The sequence below is a fragment of the Synchiropus splendidus genome, chromosome 6 (assembly GCF_027744825.2).
Source record: "Synchiropus splendidus isolate RoL2022-P1 chromosome 6, RoL_Sspl_1.0, whole genome shotgun sequence".
Classification (NCBI taxonomy): Eukaryota; Metazoa; Chordata; class Actinopteri; order Syngnathiformes; family Callionymidae; genus Synchiropus; species Synchiropus splendidus.
In genome coordinates, this window is record NC_071339.1 from 12,352,829 (window position 1) to 12,361,667 (window position 8,839).

Consider the following 8,839-nt stretch of genomic DNA (forward strand, 5'->3'; position numbering starts at 1 on the left):
ACTGCTGACAAGCCAGAAGGACAAAAAGACAAATGAAAAAAAAAAAGACAGGAAAAACTTCTGATAATAAAATTGCATAATACAATTATTTAATTTGACATATGTACTTATATTAATTTAAAATTTTTAAAATGATGGACATTCATGTATATTTAATATATCGGCACTTGAATTGTTATCATTTTACATTTATTTTGAGTGACAGGTCACAGACAAAAAGACAAATGAAATGACCATAACTTCAACAATGTTTAAAGTGAACTGATCACGAGTAATAAACAAGTTTACAATGAAGTTGCTAATGAACTTTCAAAAATATTTTCGCATATTCACCTTCACTTCCCTCATGAGGATTTTACATCCTAATGCTGTCTATATAACATCATTTTTTCCCATTCTCTAGTGCTACATAGACTCTGTGTCCTACTTCTGCTGCCGTCTTCTGCTTTTGAAAGCCATTGACTGATTGCTGTGCTGACATGAACTGCCACGCACTTCTGTGTTGCTCTGCCTCGCACCTCGCTCCCTTGTTAAATCAATCCAGGATCCACATGTGCAGTCCATATATATACATATATATATATATATATCTTTATATATATATATATATAAATATATATATGTGTGTGTGTGTGTGTGTCTTTAGTGAACCCTGATTTATTTGCTATTATTCCTAATGCTGACGTTGGGTTCGGTGTAACTGCAACTGGCTGTGATATCTTTTAATACATCTCTATTATGACAGCCAAAGCTTTTTTCACCAAAATAATGTGAATCTGCGTCACAGAGCTTGCAGGCGTAAATCTGTGTGCTTCTCTGAAACTACTCGATGCCCAGCTCATCCTTATGTTACCATGGTTGCGTCGAGTTAATCCAGCATTCACGAGTGAATGGACCGTTGCCTCGGCCTATGAGCAGGTTTCACACTTCATTTTCTGCTGTAACAATGTAGTCAAGTTGAAACTGTGATCGGTCTGTTTTTATAATGTGATTTGTTTTGCAAAACTTCTTAAATCCTTCATAGTTATTTTTAGAAGCAAAGATTGCAACATGCAAATGAGGATGAAAATAGGGTGGGGTTCTCTTTGCTGCTGCGGGAGTGGTAAATCACAACACTTCTTTTTATGTTACAGATTTTTTGTCTTCCACTGAAATGGACATAATACAGTCCTGCTGAATTTTGTGGATGCTTCTTTGAATGTTTGAGGAGCAGGACTCGCTCGCAAAAATATTATAATTAATATAGTTATTGTTGTGGTCATGCAATAGATATTATCATTTCAACAATATAATGATTTTGTTTTGTTTTGCTGTCCATTTTTGAAACTGTCTAGAGACTTCCATACCACGAGACGGCTGCCTTGAGTCACATGCTTTCCTTAAGTTCAGCACCTCCATTGACTTCCATCAGAAATCAGTCGTCTCATGGACTGTAAATGATACTGTGATGTCAATTTTGATGGGTGGTTTTTGATGACACTATTTGTTCTTTCCTTCTCCCTTTCTAGGTCAGATGGCCTTTTGTCACTGCTCTCAGGAAGCAGTGACCACAGACATCAACTTAAACACATCGAGGGGGTCACAGAAAGCACACTTGGTGACACTGCTGCTGAAATAACACTCTTCATATTCGGTGGATTGTCAACTCATAAAATCTGTCAAACTACCGTGATGCATTTCTTTGTCCGGTTGCTGGGGAGCCTTTATGGCTACAATAAAATCCGGAATAATTCTGTACCGCTGCTTCTAAAAGATGAGTCAACTTATACTGCAAGTTGGTTTCCATGGAAACCAATACCAATATCTGTGGGGTCCTTGAAGGAAACCTTTGTAGAGCTGAAGACATGATTCTCAGCACCATGACAGGTTTGACATTTATAATGGTGGACTTTCTGTCGGTCGTCTCAGAAGAGCAACGTGTGTTCAGTGCTGCCACGAGGAGTTGCAGCTTGTGACTTAACTTACCTGTATCTCAAATCAATTTTCACTTTTGACATGTATTAAAATGCTTTTGATCTGTTTCCGACCCTCCAAAATAAGTTATTTAAAATAATAAATGTCATATGCAAACGTGATTTCAGTGAATGTACTACAGTAAACTGGGTTTAAAAAGTCCTGCACCTCCTCTTTGTCATCTATTTCTTCTATGTTGTGTCTGTTTGGGATGTGATATGGCAGATATACGGGATAACAGGCCAACCATCGATGGTCACCATGAGTCAGAAAGTGTATGTACTCAAGTACGGTAAGATCCACGCGCCACTCAGCGTTGAAGTCAATTGAAAAAAGTTTGACTTCAGAGGGAAAGACAACAGACTTTTCTTGATGATCCCATCACACTTCGACAAGAACATTTAGTGCTCTTTGGATGTTACCATGGATACCACAACACAGCCAGACCGGATGTCCATAGTGCAGCGCAGAATCGATCTCTGTTGTGAAAGCAAACACTCGCGCAAAGACATGAGCTCACAAGTCTTAAAATATCCACACTGGCAAGCACATTCTCAACTCCACCGATCAGGTCAGAAGAAAAGCTGCTCCACAAACAATGATGTGGCGTCAGACGTAGTTTTATTATGAGCTAGATGTCTTTGGTTGTGTCCGCGTCGCCGGAACATATCGAGAGTTGTAGTCCTCACAACGACCTTGAAGTGGACAGGATGGGTCAAGACAGAGAGATGTCTCAGGACTATATCATATCATATCCATGTCAGTGCTCTTTACAAAACAGCATGGTACTCACAGGTGAAAGGTCCTGGCAGCTGAGAGCACTTGACACATGAAAATAACAAAAATAGTACACAAAACAACATAAATGAAGAGGTAAAGTCCTAAGTACTCGCTGCCTGCAGGAGTCTGACTGACCAGAGCTACACACAGTTACACATACACAATGTGTCTATGCTCAAAAAGCAGACAATTCCCACATGAAAATACTTGATAGCTGTGCTAATGACTGGTAAATGGGTTTGAAGTATTTTGGGTCATTTGTTTACAGAGAAATATTCAAGACATTTCGCCATCCTTTTGCGTACTGTAATACACATGCTCAGTTCACAGATGTGTTTTATATACAAATTAGTTATGTCTGAATTAGGATAACAGGAAAAGTTTAATCAAGTGTGATTGAAATAAACACAAACAAACACAATATATTGGAGAGTTTTGTCATTTTAGAACATGTAACTGTTGAAGTACAAACTGCTGTACACTGCTTTTATATTTTAAATGTAACTCGTGGGTTAAGTTGTCAGCTGGTCTTTATTTTTTGTTTGTTTTTGAGGGAACATAACAGCATCTGGCGTCAACCTGTAGACGGATTTTTTTTTTAAAAGTAGCTGCTTTAATTGTAGACGATGACCTCAACACGCAGCAGTGACTTAATGTTTTGCATCGTGTTGTATAGTTTTCCCCACCAACCCATCTGTTCACACAAACTAGTCTGAACCGATTATAAAACATGCTAATACAGTTTATTAATTTTCACTCATATCTCTTTGCCTTCCTACACACCACTGGCATCAAACGGCTGGTTGTCATGGCAACAAGCTCGCAAGCCACAACAGCGCTAGTGAAGGACAGATACAGTTCAGCCGCAACAGGAAAATTCTTTTATGCATAATTTCTATTGACTGAAACCCCAATGACTAGATTGTGATTGGAAACACTCTGTTCATTTAAAGTAATGTTTGACTGGCACCAAAGTGGTTGGTGGTGTAGCCTCACAACCACTCTGGTTTCCTCCCACAAGCCAAAAGCAGACGGTGAGATTAGTTGATGACTCCATCAAGTGTTTTTTTGGTGGCTTTCTCTGGCGCTTTCAGCAAGCAAGCTGGGAAGATGTATTTCTGTGGCTGATACCGGGGTGTCTCAAGAGCGCTTACCTCAAACGTCAGCATAAAAATAGTTGCTGTTAGATTACAGTAACCACTGAAGCCATCACCCACTTGACAAAACATTGGAATGCAAAATCTAAATATGATTTTCAACCATAAAAGTAAGTTCCACTTTTTATATTAAGGAGAATTATTAAAAAAATATCTTCTAGTGATGCAAGGGTCAGAGTTGTAAAACAAACTATGTATAGAGTTGACATGGTACACTTGAAAATCCTGTAGAAAATCCTTTACTTCTAGAAAATAGACACTTCTTCCACAGATTATTAGAAAACAATAAATTTCCAGACAAATCTTTAACATTCTTTGCCTCAGCTTGATTCATAACTAGAATGATTCATTCTCTCTCCACATTTTGGAGCACATTTATTTGGTTCTGCATTTAGTTTTTAGTCCACTTTTAAATAACAAAACAAAGTTTTATAGTCTACGACTGTCAAAGATTTGATGTGAGACGTCACATTAGCCGTCAGGTGTTAGCAGTCCGGTTCATACAGTCTTTGGCATCGTGGGTCCGACACAAGGAACACTCCATTATTCCGCCGTGAAGGTGTGTGGTCAAGTTAGAGGGGCATCAGTTTTGAAAACAACTTGAAGTTGCACATTTGACCGACTGTGGAAACAGCTTTGGACAAGTCAATGCATCAGTATAGATCTATAGAGTATAGAGAAACTGTGACCAAATCCATTTAATGTCATCATATCGCCCACCTCTACCTAAAGACAAATGAGATGAAATTGGATAATTTCCCACTGCACACCTGACAGTCTCTCATGGTACACTAGTTGAAAACCACTGCACTAGACTATAATAATATATAGCAGGGGTCAGTAACCATGAGATGCTCCAAGGGCACTGACCCGGTTCATTACCCACTTCTTTTCTCCTGGTCTCTGCGGGCGCCTTGGTGCCCATGGGCACCATGTTTGTGACCCCTGATATAGACTATGCACTACAGCGTGTCACAGGTCGGGCCCTCAGCAATAAAGATAAGATAAAATACTTTTGCAGTGAGTATTCTGGTTGGAAAAATCATTCTTCTTTTCTTCTATAGAAAGGCTTATGTACACAGTACATGCATACTTTGTCCCCATGAAGAACAACATGTCATATGAATATTAAAATATCAAAGTATTGTTGCAACATGAGGACGTAAGAGATCACTTTTACTTAGCTCTTGCATGATGAACCTTGAAACAGTGAGCAGTTGAGGCAGCGTGACGCATCAATAGGAAGATGGACGATGAGTTACTTGTTTTTCTCTGGACATGCAATGTATTTGAGCTTCTAAAGCGCCGCCGATGCTCTGCAAATTGAGCTCTGCTCAGTGGAATCCTGCATTCATTCACGAAGCAGAGATGGTAACAAACATAACACCTCTCTCCATCTGTGACCTCCCTGCTCCTTCTCCTTCCTCTGAAAGCAAGGCAACAATGGCAAGGCTCAGTGAAGAGGGAGGAAGATTGCCACGCTTTTGAGCGCTGCGCTGACTGTAGACAAGCTCAAGGATAGCTGATTCGCTTTACAGAGGAAAAAAAATGTTGGGAAACTGCAAGCACGCAAGCACGTCTTCTCTTCACCAACGAACGATATGGAAGCGAAGCTTCACCTGACAAAAATGTGACGTATCCACGCCAATACAAACACTCCTACATGTAACAATGTTAAAGATCGGTACAACAAATTATTAATACATTATTTTGCAGTTACCTCTTCATTTGCATTCTTTATTCTGTCGTTGAAATACCTATCTTGAGACTGACATCACCTCAAAATCTGCATCAGAGGAGCTCAGCGCCCTGCTTACCTCATTTATAGCAGGGGCTGCGCAGCCAGAATATGATGCAAAAGCCTGCTAAATCTACCAACTCACAAGAGTCACCATGTTTGAGGAGCAGACTAGGAGCTCAGATTATTATTATTATTATTATAGCAATATAACTTTCCAGTTTGCAAAATCAGATTAAATCTTATTGCCTGAAGATTTAAGGCAATAATCGGACAGAAAACGACATTCCCATGGTATCCAGGAGTTCCATTTGGATCTGCATACCTTTGGTGGATTGGTCAGGGAGAGAGCAACACATTCTCACAAAGAAGTTGTCGAATAGCCGCCATCAACAAGTGACTTTTGTGTCAACATAGCGGAAAGACCTGGGTGAGTGTTAGCCATAGTGACTACAGCACGCCAGAAAGCGTGTATCCCTCTTTACTCCACCGAAACTCCTTCTTGTGAACACGCAACGAAGAAGGCTGAGTTCATTGGACGTGAAAGTTACTTGTATTGAAGGGTCGCACTTTGACTCCTTGGGAGTGAGTGTAGGTTGCAGTTGCGAGAGCTGCCGCGCTAACTATGACTATGCTAATTTTCTTCTGTGGCGACTGTGTGCTTTGCTCATGAGAACCAGCCCACTTTTTAGTTGGCTCAAAATAGGGTAGATAAAAACATGCAAAAATAGAAAAATTAAGAATTGCTAATAATATCAATGATATTTCAAATGCTGAAAAATATGATTCAGATTGACTAAACTATAATTTTAGATGGAAATCGTAGTATGGGTGGAACAGAGTGGTGAGGGGGAGGTGTGTGCTTTCTTAATATCCATCTTTATTATTTTCACACCTCAATGACAATGAAGTAATTATAAAATTTCGGGTTTTATAATGAACACAATTTAACCTTAACTTTATTAGTTCATCAGGATTAATCGCCTTTTAATATTGTAATGTAATTTGAAATCGTACGCACCAGATGTACCATCAGCGCTCCAGCGATGAGGGAACTGCATGACCAGTGCAGAACAATGAATATCATGCTTCCATTTTTTTTAACTTCAATTTTCCATCCATCAGTGCAGAGTCGTTCAGTGTTGGTCATCATGGACGTTTTGGTTATATCATCATATTGTATTTTATGTAAAAGAGAAAAATAATTGTTATAATAATTTTTAAGTCATAATTATGTACAAAACAAATACATTTATTTAAAATAAATTAGACAACAAACACCACTATTCTGACTCAATAATGGCCGCACCTTGTGGAAATGACACAATAGACAAGACACAATATGAAAAACACAATTTTTAATACGTTCATATATGCTACTAGAATTAGAATTAGAATTAAGAGCAAATCAGTTTTATGATAGCAAGACAGGAATTGAGGATGAAAACACTTGAAAACACAAAATGTTCTGATTGCCATTGATGCTAAATTGAGAGAATATTTTCAAACAATGATAAAAAATAATGAACCTTGAGTTTAATTAAGCAGGGCCATCTGAGGCTTCTAATTTAAGCACTGAATGGTTTTAAACTGTGAATGAGCAGTGAATTAACAAGTACAAACAATAACTAGCTAATTTCAAATAACGTTATGATAAACACAAGTCATTTATTGCAAACCCAAACACTTAAATTTTGAAAGAACATCAGGATCAGGTTTGGCTTTATTGTCATTGTATACCATACTACTTAAGGTATACAATAGTATAATAGTAGTATAGTAATAATAGTAGTTCCAATGAAATTTCACAATATGCAGTACTTTATAATATTTTCCAATGTACGTCACATCTCCATCCATGAGTTCCACTTCTTTTGACAGCGTTAGGTATTCAGAAAAAGACCCCGATGATGTTGCATTGGCATTAAAAAGTGTTGAATCCATGAACCCCTTCCACTTAATTCATCCAATATCACCAGTGTTTGTGGAGAATGGCGCTCCAGATCGGCGTAATCGCGTTACAGTCTCTGTCACGTTCGGTCATGCCTGACCAGTTTGTTCCGATTCGCACGACAGCTGCTGCAAGATGTATTTGACTGACTCAACCAAACTCTGCTTGGAAAATCAGGACAGTGTAGAAGGATGAGTTAAATATTTATAAATATACAGTCTACTAAAGGAATTGTTGACCAGGCACGTAAGGGGTCTGCTCTCAGCTGCTTTCCCCCTCACTCCTGCAACCTGAGCAGGAAATCACAGCTTGTGTAGTGAAACATACTGCTGAATAATCCTAAAGTCCATATACATTGTGATATTTTATTTATGATAAAAGCCGCGAAAAGAGCAATATATCCGGTGGCTGTAAATAATCTTGATCTCAGGAGGCCGATCTTGTGCTCCATTGAAACAGAATGATATTAATGCATATATAATGAATATGTTGCAGCATTTTGCGGTGCTTGTGAGCATTGCAGTGGATGTGTCCATGATCTTACAGGGCTAGAGTTTCTGCACTTTATTTCCATTCACTCTCAAAGATGCATTAGCGGGGGTAGCAGCATTGAGCTGTTCGCTCTTTCAAAGAAGACATGACCTGGTTTGCATTTTATTGTCATTATATAGGGGGGGATGTTGAGCTGTCATGGAGGATCAGCATGGTCAAGCCTACATGGAGATATGTGAACAGCTGGGCTTCCTTCCTCTTGTTATCCGTTCATCACATTCCATGCTGCTGTCCCACACTTCCAGTGAAAAACTTTTGGTTTTAACAACTTTTTAGCAAAACCTTGATGATGTGTCCTGGGACAAACACTCTAACTGGAGTGTCATGTTTTGACGTATGAATGCAATTTGACCTCTGGCCTTTTGTGGAGAACAAAACCTTTTGACTAGCTGAGACGTCATTTCAAGAACTCTAATGGTTTACCTATCAAGAGACATTGTTCAGATAAGGTCCTGTGCAGGTGTCTGTGTGTGCATCTACCTTGTTTATCCTTACTTGTAGGGGCCTATTCCTGACAAAACACATCCTTGTGAGGACCTTATGCCTTTGTGGGAGCCACTTGGCCAAAAATTCTGGTTCAGAGTCCTGGTAGCGTCAAAGTTATTGCAGGTTCGACGGCGCAGTACTTAACATTACTTCATTTTTCTCCCTATTTGAACCACATATGCCAGCTATTTAATAACCTTCATGGGGTCACACAATAACAGT